Here is a 12,107-nt window from a genome sequence, read left to right as displayed (position 1 = left end):
AGCTGCATACAACACAATAACCAACAATTTCTTAGAAATCATACTTTTGTTTTTCCATTTAAAAATACTGCTTTAATGATTTCTGGCACTCATAAGTAGTTAAGTATCTTAAACTAGATAACTCTCCTGACAATGACAATTATAAATTCTGACTAAAAATAAACAACTATTTGAAGGCACTGTGGAGCAATCAATAGCAGGTAGAAACTGAAGGGGATATGACCCTTGAAAGAAAGGAAGCCAATAAAATAATATCTACATTTTTCTGATTTTTTCTGGTAAGATTATTTCCTTCTCTGCATGGTACATGTGGAATAGAGCTTAATCAGAAAGCAGCAGTTTGGGGCGCTGAGGAATCAGAAGTTAGAGTTTGAGGCTGCTGGAGCACCTGGAAGTTGAAAGAGGAAGTCTCCAAAAAAGGGAAGCCACCGGGGATTGAGTGAGGGGGAAGGGTAGCTCCAAAATCTGTATAATAGCTCTCCTCAAATGCTTGGCTGACTCCTGAACTGTGCATGTACAAAGTGATAGCCAAGAAACCTAGAAGAAAGCAACAGCTAAAAGACTAAAATAACTAAGCAGAAATTTCAGCAGTTTACAAGTGATGATGAGTCAGAGTTTGGAAAGTGAATCCCTAAAGGTAGAGGGTCTTGGTAAACACCTCAGACTTTCTAGAAACCCCAGAAGGGGCAGAACTTAAAAGTAAGGTCCATGCCTAAGGCTAGGAGAAAAACTGAAATAGATAAATTTGAACCAAGTCTAAAACCAAGCCTCCACAGAATCAATAAATTCTATCAGTAGTTTAACCACCTCCTAGAACAATATTCAAAACACTCTTCAGAGGAAGATAACGTAATCAAGTTGTTAAACGTATTATCCACAATTGTAACATACTATCAAAAAAATCACAAGCTACGAGAGAACTTGGGAAAATACAACCCATAGTCAAAAGAAAAAATCAACAGAAATGGACTCAATAACAACCCAGATGTTGGGATTAACAGACAAATATTTTAAAGTAGTTATGATATATGTTAAAGAATGTACTGGAAAAACAGGATATAATAAGTAAAAGCATGAAGAATTCCAGTAGGTACAGGAAAACCAAAAATAAAAATCAAATGGAAATACTAGAACTGAAAAATATCTGAAATGATTAAAGAAAATCACTGAATGGAAAGGCAGATTGGATAGTGTAGAAGAAAGGCTCAATGACCTTGAAGACAACTCAATAGAAATAATCTAAACTGAAGCACACAGAGAAAAAAAGTATGAAAAAAAATAGCAGATCATCAATAATGTGTGTGTTCAAAATTAAACAATCTAGTATGCTTGTAATTAGAGTCCCAGAGGGAAAGGAGAAAGAGAAAAGTGCAGAAAAAATATCTGATAAAATATTGGACAAACTTTCCAAACTTGATTAAAACATAAGCCTATAGATCCAAGATGCACAGCAAACCCCAGGCAGAATACATAAACATAAAACCACAACTAGGCATATCACAGTCAAACTGCTTAAAACCAAAGATAAAGAAAAAAAAATTTTTAGTAGCCAGAGGAGGGTGGGATGGGGGAGTCTATCCGGGGTAACAACGATAAAAATGGTGACTGACTTCTCATTACAGATTACACAAGACAATAGAACCACATCTTTAAAATGATGAAGAAAAAAAATATCAGCCTAAAATTCTATTGTCAGTGAAAATATCCTTCAAAAATGAAGGTGAAATAGATATTTGCTGATAAATGAATAATGAAATAATACATTGTCAACAAACTTGCAGTACAAAAAAATGCTATAGGGAATACTATAAAATTCAGACCTACAGGAAGAATAAAAAGTAGTAGAATAGTAAATATATGGTAAATATAAAACACTCTTTCTTACTTTTCTTAAATTCTTTAAAAGTCAATTGACCTTTTAACAAATGGTGCTGGGAAAAAATGTATATTCACAAGCAAAAGACTGAAGTTGGACACTTACCTTACACTACATATAAAAATTAGCTCAAAATGGATCAGATTTAAACATAAGAGCTAAGACTATAACTCTTTTAGAAGAAAACACAATGGAAACCTTCATGATATTGTATTTGACAACAATTTCTTTGCTATGACACAAAAGTACAGATAACAAAAGTAAAAACAGATAAATTGGATTATATCAAAATTTAAAACATACGCACATGAAAGGACACAATCAAATGACTGAAAAGGCAATATACGGAATCCAAGAAAATATTTGCAAATCATATATCTAATAAAGAGTTAATATTCAGAATATATAAAGAACTTCGACAACTTAACAACAACAAAAACCAAATATTCTGAATAAAAATGGGCAAAGTACTTGAATATACATTTTTCCAAAGAAGATATACAAATGGCCGATAAGCACATGAAAAGAGGCTCAACATCACTTATTATTAGGGGCATACAAATCAAAACCACAATGAGATACCACATCATATCCACTAGGATAACTACTATGACAAAAACAAACAAACAGAAACAGCAGCCCTAGAAAGGAAATCCTCACGCACACTACAACATGGATTAACCTTGAGAACATTATACTAAACGATATAAGCCAGTCACAAAATGACAAATACCATTATGATTCCACTTATATGAGGTGTTTAAAGCAATCAAATTCATAGAGACAGAAAGCAGAACGTTGGTGGCCAGGGACTTGAGGGAAAGGGACTGGAAAGCTGTTATTTAATAGGCATAGAGTTCCACTACTGCAAGATGAAAAGAGCTCTAGAGAATAGCTGTACAACAATGCAAATGTACTTAACACTGATCTGTACACTTAAAAATGGTGAAGATAAATTTTCTGTTATTGTACCAAAATCTTTTAAAGTCGATCAACTGCTTAAAGCAAAAATAATAATATATTGTGGAGTTTATAATGTGTAGATGTAAAATACAAGAGAAAATAGTACAAAGGATGGGAGGGAAGTAAATAGTATTACACCACTATAAGGTTCTTACCTTGTGAGTGAAGTAGTATATTAATTTGAGGTAGGCTGTTACAACTTAAGTACAGGCATACTTTGGAGATATTACAAGTTCAGTTCCAGACCACCAGAAATAAGGAGACTATGGCAATAAAGCAAGTGACATGAATTTTTTGTTTCCCAGGGCATACAAAAGTTATGTTTACAGTAAGTCACCTACACACGAACAAGTTCCGTTCTGAAAGCGCATTCATAAGTCCTATTTATTTGTAAGTCCAATAAAGTTAGCTGACTAACACAATCAACTATATGGTACTGTACTGTAATAGGTTTATAATAGTTTTCACAAAAATAATAAATAAAAAATAAACACAAAAAATAAAGAAAATATTTATAATTTTACAGTACATTACCTCGAAAAGTACAGTACAGTAGTACAGTACAATAGCTAGCATACAAGGGCTGGCATCGAGTGAACAGGCAATAAGAGTTACTGACTGAAGGAGAGAGAGTAGGTGGGAGATGGTAGAGCTGAAGAATCATCAGCAACAGGAGATGGAGGGCAAGCTGCAATTTCACTCACGCCTGACAACAACGGAATGCACATTCGCATCTTTGAAAGTTCGCAACTTGAAGGTTCGTATGTAGGGGACTTACTGTACACTATAGTGCAGTCCATCAAGTGTGCAAGAGCACTGTGTATAAAAAAATGTACATACATACCTTAATTTAAAAATACTTTATTGCTAAAAAATGCTAACCATCATCTGACAATGCAGGGTTGCCAAAAAACTTCAATTTGTAAAAACCACAGTATCTGTAAAGTGCAATAAAACTAAGTGTGATAAAACGAGGTATGCCTGTACATGTTGATATACTGTAATCTCTAAAGCAGCCAATAAAATAACAACACAAGAAAGTATGACTGAGGATCGAGACAGGATGGTGGAGTAGAAGGACATGAACTTACCTCTTCTGATGGAAATACTAGGGTCACGACTAAATGCTGAACAGCCACCGATGAAGAAATGCTGGAACCTACCAAAAAAAAATACACTACATTCAGGGACGGAGAGGAGGCCACAGCAAGATGGTAGGACGGGCATAATCGTGATAGAAGCAAATCCCAAGCATGCTGGGTGGGCAACCCACAAACTGGAAAATAATTATACCACAGAAGTTCTCCCAAAGGAGTGAAAGTTCTGAGCCCAACATAAGGCTTGGCAGCCTGAGGGTCTGGCAACTAGAGGAGGAGCCCCCAGAGAATCTGACTTTGAAGGCCAGTGGGGTTTAATTGTAGGAATTCCACAGGACCAAGGGAAACAGCAACTCGATGGCTGCAGGGCACACAAAGTGTCTCAAGTGCACCAGGACCCAGGGAAAAAAAGTGGTGACATCGTAAGAGACTGGGCCAGAAAAAACTGCTAATAATGGAGGTCTCCTGCAGAGGCGGGGGGTGGGGGGCAGCTGTGGCTCACTGCAGAGACAAGGACACTGGCGGTGGCAGTTCTGCGGAGTACTCACTGGCATGAGCCCTCTTGGAGGCCACAATTTTCTCACCAAGACCTGGCCCCATCCAACATCCTGTAGGCGCCAGTGCTAAGATGCTTCAAGGCAAACAATCAACAGGGCAGGAGCACAGCACCAACCATTAGCAGAAAAGCTGTGTAAAGTCTTCCTGAATAAACAGCCGCCAGATGAATACACCCCCTGACACAGCCCTGCCCACCAGAGGACAAGCCCCAGCTCCACCCACCAGTGGGTAGGTAACAGTCCCTCCCACCAGAAAACCTGCACAAGTCTCTTAGACAACGTCATCCACCAGGGAGTCGACGGCAAAAGCAAGAGGAAGTACAACCCTGAAGCCTAAGGAACAGAAACCACATCACAGAAAGTTAGACAAAATGAGATGGCAGAGGAATATACCCAAGATGAAGGAACAAGATAAAACCACATAAGAACAACTAAGTGAAGTTGAAATAGGCAATCTACCTGAAAAAGAATTCAGAGTAATGATAGTAAAGATGATCTAAGATCTTGGAAAAACAATGGAGGCACAGATTGAGAAGATACAAGAAATGATTATCAAAGACATAAAAGAACTAAAGAACAAACAAACAGATGAACGATAGAAAAACTGAAATAAATAATACACTAGAAGGAATCAATAGCAGAGTAACTGAGGCAAAAGAATGAATAAGTAAGCTGGAAGATACAGTGGTGGAAATCACTGCCACAGAACAGAATAAAGAAAAAAGAATGAAAAGAAATGAGGTCAGCCTAAGAGACTTCTGGGACAACATTAAACACATCAATATTTGCATTATTGGTCCCAGAAGGAGAAAAGACAGAGAAAGGGACTGAGAATATATTTGAAGAAACAATAGCTGGCAACTTCCCTAACATGGGAAGAAAACATTCCCCCAAGTCCAGGAAGTGCAGAGAGTCCGAGGCAGGATAAACCCAAAAAAAAAGCAAGCAAAGACACATAGAAACAAAATGACAAAAATTAAAGACAAAGAAATAGTATTAAAAGTAGCAAGGGAAAAACAAGAAAACTCCCGTAAGGGTCTCAGCTGACTTTTCAGCAAAAACTCTGCAAGCCAGCAGGGAGTGGAATGATATATTTAAAGTGATCAAAGGGGAAGAACCTACAACCAAGAATACTCTACACAGCGAGGTTCTCATTCAGATTCGATGGAGAAATCAAAAGTTGTACAGACAAGCACAAGCTAAAAGAATTTAGCACCACCAGACCAGCTTAACAACAAATGCTAAAGGAACTTCTCTAGATGGGAAACACAAGAAAAGAGAACAAAAGAGAAAGGGAGAAAGAAGACCTATAAAAATGAACCCAAAACATTAAGAAAATGGCAATAGGAACATACGTATTGATAATTACCTTAAATGTAATTGGATTAAATGCTCCAACCAAGAGACAGACCAGCTGAATGGATACAAAAACAAGACCCACATATATGCTATCTATTAGAGACCCACATCAGACCTAGTGACCCACAGAGACTGAAAGTGAGGGGATGGAAAAAGATATTCCATGCAAATGGAAATCAAAAGAAGGCTGGAGTAGCAATATTCATATCAGACAAAATAGACTTTAAAATAAAGACTGTTACAAGAGACAAGGAAGGACACTACATAATGATCAAGGGATCAATCCAAGAAGAAGATATAACAATTGTAAATATATATGAACCCAACATAAGAACAACTCAATACATAAGGCAAATGCTAACAGCCGTTAAAGGGGAAATAGACAATAACACAATAATAGTGGGGGACTTTAACACCCCATTTACACCAAAGGACAGATCATTCAGACAGAAAATTAATGAGGAAACACAAGCCTTAAATGACAAATTAGACCAGACAGACTTCATTGATATTTAGTGAACATTCCATCCAAAAGCAGCAAAACACACTTTTCTCTCAAGTGCACACAGAACATTCTACAGGATAGATGACACCTTGAGTCAAAAATCAATCCTTGGTAAATTTAAGTAAATTGAAATCATATCAAGCATCTTTTCTGACCACAACGCTATGAGATTAGAAATCAACTACAGGAAAAAAACTGTTAAAAACACGAACACATGGAGGCTAAACAATGCGTTACTAAATAATCAATGGATCACTGACAAAATCAAAAAGGGTATCAAAAAGCACCTAGAGACAAAGGACAAGGAAAACACAATGATCCAAAACCTATGGGACATAGCAAAAGCAGTTCTAAGAGGGAAGTTCATAGCAATACAACCTTACCTCAAGAAACAAGAAAAATTTGAAGTAAACAACCTATCCTCCTTACACCTAAAGCAACGAGAGAAAGAAGAACAAACAAAACCCAAAGTTAGTAGAAAGAAAGAAATCATAAAGATCAGAGCACAAATAAATGACATAGAGATGAAGAAAACAATAGGAAAGATCAATGGAACCAAAAGCTGGTTCTTTGAAAAGATAAACAAAATTCATAAACCTTTAGCCAGACTCATCAAGAAAAAAAAAAAGGAGAGGACTCAAATCAATGAAATTAGAAATAAAAAAGGAGAAGTTACAACGGGCACACAAAAATACACAGGATCATAAGAGATTGCTACAAGCAACTATATGCCAATAAAATGGACAACCTAGAAGAAACGGACAAATTCTTGGAAAGGTACAACCTTCTAAGACTGAACCAGTAAGAAATAAAAAAAAGTGAACAGACCAACCACAAGTACTGAAATTGAAACTGTGATTAAAAATCTTCCAACAAACAAAAGCCCAGGATCAGATGGCTTCACAGGCGAAATCTATCAAACATTTAGACAAGAGTTAACACCTTCCCTTCTGAAACTATCCCCAAAACTTGCAGAGGAAGGAACACTCCAAAGCTCATTCTACAAGGCCACAATGGCCCTAATACCAAACCAGATAAAGATATCACACAAAAGAAGAATATTCCATGCCAATATCGCTGATGAACAAAGACGCAAAAACCCTCAACAAAATACTAGCAAACCAAATCCAACAACACATTAAAAGGATCATACACCATGACCAAGTGGGATTTTTCCCAGGGATGCAAGGATTTTTCAATATCCGCAAATCAATCATTGTGATACACCACATCAACAAATTGAAGAAAACCATATATCATCTCAGTAGATGCAGAAAAACCTTCTGACAAAATTCAACACCCATTTATGAGAAAAACTCTCCAAAGTGGGCATAAAAGGAACCTACCTCAAGATAATAAAGGCCATATATGACAAATGCACAGCAAAAATCATTCTCAATGGTGAAAAACTGAAAGCATTTCCTCTCAGATCAGGAACAAGACAAGGATGTTCACACTCACCACCATTATCAACATAGTTGTGGAAGTCCTAGCCATGGCAATCAGAGAAGAAAAAGAAATAAAGGGAATCCAAATTGGAAAAGAAGTAAAATTGTCTCTGTTTGCAGATGACATGACACTATATGTAGAAATCCTAAAGACGCTACCGAAAAAACTACTAGAGCTCATCAATGAATTTGGTAATGTTGCAGGATACAAAATTAATACACAGAAATTTCTTGCATTCCTATACATTAACAATGAAAGATCAGAAAGAGAAATCAAGGAAACAACCCCATTTACCATCGCATCAAAAAGAATAAAATTTCTAGGAATAAACCTACCTAAAAAAGCACAAGACTTGTACTCAGAAAACTATAAGATACTTACAAAAGAAATAAAAGGTGACACAAACAGATGGAGAGAGATATACTATATCCTTGGATTGAAAGAATCAGTATTGAGAAAATGATTGTACTACCCAGAGCAATCTATAGATTCAATGCAATCCCTATCAAATTACCAATGGCATTTTGCATAGAATTAGAACAAAAACATTTACAATTTGTATGGAAACACAAAAGACCCTGAATAGCCAAAGCAATCTTGAGAAAGAAGAACGGAGCTGGAGGAATCAGGCTCCCCGACTCCAGACTATACTGCAAAGATACAGTCACCAAAACAGTAGGGTACTGGCATAAAAACAGAAATACAGATCAATGGAACAGGACAAGAAAGTCCAGAGGTGAACCCACAAACCTATGTCACCTAATCTATGAAAAAGGAAGCAAGAATATACAATGGAGAAAAGACAGCCTCTTAAATAAGTGGTACTGGGAAAACTGAACACCTACATGTAAAAGAATGAAATTAGAACACTCCCTAACACCATACAGAAAAATAAACTCAAAATGGATTAAAGGCCTAAATGTAAGGCCAGATATTATAAAACTCTTGGAGGAAAACAGGCAGAACACTCTTGACATTAATTGCAGCAAGATATATTTTTATCCACCTCCTAGAGTAATGGAAATTAAAACAAAAATAAACAAATGGGACCTAATTAAACTTAAAAGCTTTTGCACAGCAGAGGAAACCATAAATAAAATGAAAGGACAACCCTCAGAATGGGAGAAAATATTTGCAAATGAAGCAACCAACAAGGAATTAATCTCCAAAATACACAAACACCTCCTGCAACTCAATATCTAAAAAAGAAACAACCCAATCAAAAAATGGGCAGAAGATCTAAATAGACATTTTTCCAAAGAAGACATACAGATGGCCAAAAATCACATGAAAAGATGGTCAGCATCACTAATTATTAGAGAAATGCAAACCAAAACTGCAATGAGGTATCACCTCACAGAGGTCAGAATGGCCATCTTAAAAAAATCTACAAACAATAAATGCTGGAGAGGGTGTGGAGGAAAGGGAACCCTCCTACACTGTTGGTGGGAATGTAAACTGGTACAGCTACTATGGGGAACAGTATGGAGGTTACTTAAAAAAGTAAAAACAGAGCTACTATATGATCCAGCAATACCACTCCTGGGCATATATTGGAGAAAACCGTAATTCGAAAAGATACATGCACCCCAATATTCACTGCAGCACTATTTACAATAGCCAGAACATGGAAGCCACCTAAACATCCATCAACAGAGGAATGGATAAAGAAGATGTGGTACGTATACACAATGGAATATTATTACTCAGCCATAAAAAAGAACGAAATAATGCCATTGCAGCAACATGGACTGACCTAGACATTGTCATACTGAGTGAAGTAAGCCAGACAAAGATAAATATCATAGGATATGGCTTATATGTGGAATTTTAAAAAAGGGTACAAGTGAACTTATCTACAAAACATAAATAGTTACAGATGTAGAAAGCAAACTTATGGTTACCAGGTGGTAAGGGTGGGAGAGGGATAAACTTGATGACTGGGAATGATATATACACACTACTATATATAAAACAGATAACTGATAAGGACCTATTATATAGCACAGGGAACTCTACTCAATACTCTGTAATGGCCTATATGGGAAAAGAATCTTAAAAACAGTAGATATATGTATAACAGATTGACTTTGCTGTACACCTGAAGCTAACATAACATTGTAAATCAACTATACTCCAATAAAAAATTTTTTTAATTGCCGCTTTTAGAAAATATATTGACAAATATTAACAGTCCCACTGAAGAACTTTCTAGATATAAGGTTTTAATATGAAAATTTTCATTATAGATATGATGCCTCATTCTTCAGATAGTTCTAATTTTACCATATGTCATGGTTATATACAACAGAAATCCATACTAATATCTGTTCTATTAGTTATCTATATTACAGATGTTTTAAAAATGCTTCCAATGAGACAAACTATCAGTAGCACTTCTCCATGAAAAAAGGAAGATGATGGTACAAAACCAAGAAAATTTCTTATAATTGATTTTTTTTGTAGGGGGATTTTTCTTAATGAATTTTTACCCTCGTCTTCTAAATCAGGTCTCACTCTTTTCTCCAGTTGTTTCCAAGGGCTAATATTTTTTTCAATTTATAGACTTTAGGGAAATAGAGGGTAAAAAGATAGATTATGTAAATTTCTTGTTTCTTTTGAAAATTATTTATTTATCAAGCCAAGTCCATAGTAGCAAACAGATTTTTAAACGGAGTTATAGAGGAAGAAAATGGAAATTAAAGCATTTCCCGTATATACTTCTATGTAATTATACCCCTTCCCTTTTATAAATACTTGGTATAATGAAAAATGCTTCTGGACCATTCCTTGTTTTCCTTCACAAACATGTTATAATTTCTTATTTGGTTCTCATCTTAGTGCTAATAAAATAGATTACCTAATCTAAATGGGAAGTAAATTCTTTTTAACAGCTTTTCTTTTAGCTTGAAAAGCAAGATTTTGTATTTATAAGTCACGTATAGTAATGCCATAAATTTGCTTCTGTCCTAAGATGAAATTCACCCTAAGAAAGTAGCTATAGTTAGCATGTCATTTATATTTATGATCTATTTCAGGTAAACCTGATATTCCTAGGCATTTGACATTTTTAGCTGTGACACTTCAGTAACCTTCTGTCAGTAGCTGCAACATAACAGAATGAAAAGATTAAAAAAGAATGAAATTGGTATTAGTTTGTCTAACATGCTGATGAGAGTGATGTAACTGATGGATGATGAGGGCAAGTAACTGAGCAGTGATTCAGATACCCGAATCTCCTTCATGTGAGGATAAAAAAAACAATGGCAAATATTCTATTATGCAGACTAATAGCTATAGTATACAGTCATCTCCCCCTAGTTAACAATTTTTGTTTAGGCATCCACCCTTTAAAAAAGTGACAGAATCAAAAAACTTGGGGATAAATCTTGATTTGTCTAAGCCTGTTCCTAGGTAATGCATAATTCCTTTTTCCTTGCCAGTGATCACACAGGAGGTGAGGATATAGCCCAGCCAATGAGTCATGAAGGCAAGTGTGCTGGAAAGTTTTGGAGAAAGATTTTGCTGTTTTTGAAAAGAAACACAGATGAAGAGATGGTGTTTTTTCTTTTGCCGAACGCTGTTTTGACTTGATTAGAATGAAACTGCAGTGGTCATCTTCTGACCATGAGGAAATCTGGTCTGACGACAAGGGCTAACACTTTGAGGATACCAGAGTGAAACAACGGAGAAGATTTGGATCCTGATGATGCCACTGAGGAGCTGAAATAACCAACCTGGGAGCTATCTTATCTTGAAACTTCTTACTTGAGAATACATTTTAGAAAATTTTGAGTAATTTTGAGTTAAAAAAATTTTTTGATTGCAGTTGAAATTACTCTGAAATGTGTACTTACTAGGTATCTAGTATTATGCTAAGTGCTACACCTGGATTATCTCATTTAATACAATAAACCTATGAGCTAGCTATTGTAATGCCCATTTAACAGAAAAGGAGAGTTTGTCTCATATACTTAAATCACATTACCCACAGTCACATAGCTAATAAATGGCATAGTTGAGAATTCAAAACATTTTTACTTCAAAGTTAGACTCTTAGACACAGTATCTCCTGAGCTACTGACTCAACGTTCTTTTATCAATATAATTTCACAAAAAATTATTGACAACATATTTTGGGGTATGTACTGTGCTAATCTCCTGAAATTTGTATTCAGATAAAAAGTTTTTTTGAGGAAGCATTATCTAAGATTGTACATGAGAACAAATATTAAGCCAACTCTACCAACAGGCCTGGTAATAGTGTTTTCTATTTGGTAAGTAACAGCCTCACTAAATAA

General features: G+C 35.7%; 1 protein-coding gene across 1 annotated transcript in view; it reads right to left on the bottom strand.

The window, feature by feature from the left end:
• LOC308605327 (uncharacterized protein) overlaps positions 1 to 12,107 on the bottom strand; it is a 198,165-nt gene that overhangs the window by 176,620 nt on the left and 9,438 nt on the right. Inside the window, exon 2 of the mRNA XM_081215231.1 lies at positions 3,931 to 3,998. The gene's annotated coding sequence lies outside the window, so the exon portion shown is untranslated. The remainder of the gene's footprint in view (positions 1 to 3,930; positions 3,999 to 12,107) is intronic.

The sequence above is a fragment of the Mesoplodon bidens genome (genome assembly GCF_964165515.1).
Source record: "Mesoplodon bidens genome assembly, chromosome: 18".
Classification (NCBI taxonomy): domain Eukaryota; kingdom Metazoa; phylum Chordata; class Mammalia; order Artiodactyla; family Ziphiidae; genus Mesoplodon; species Mesoplodon bidens.
This window is presented reverse-complemented; position numbering and strand designations above follow the sequence as displayed.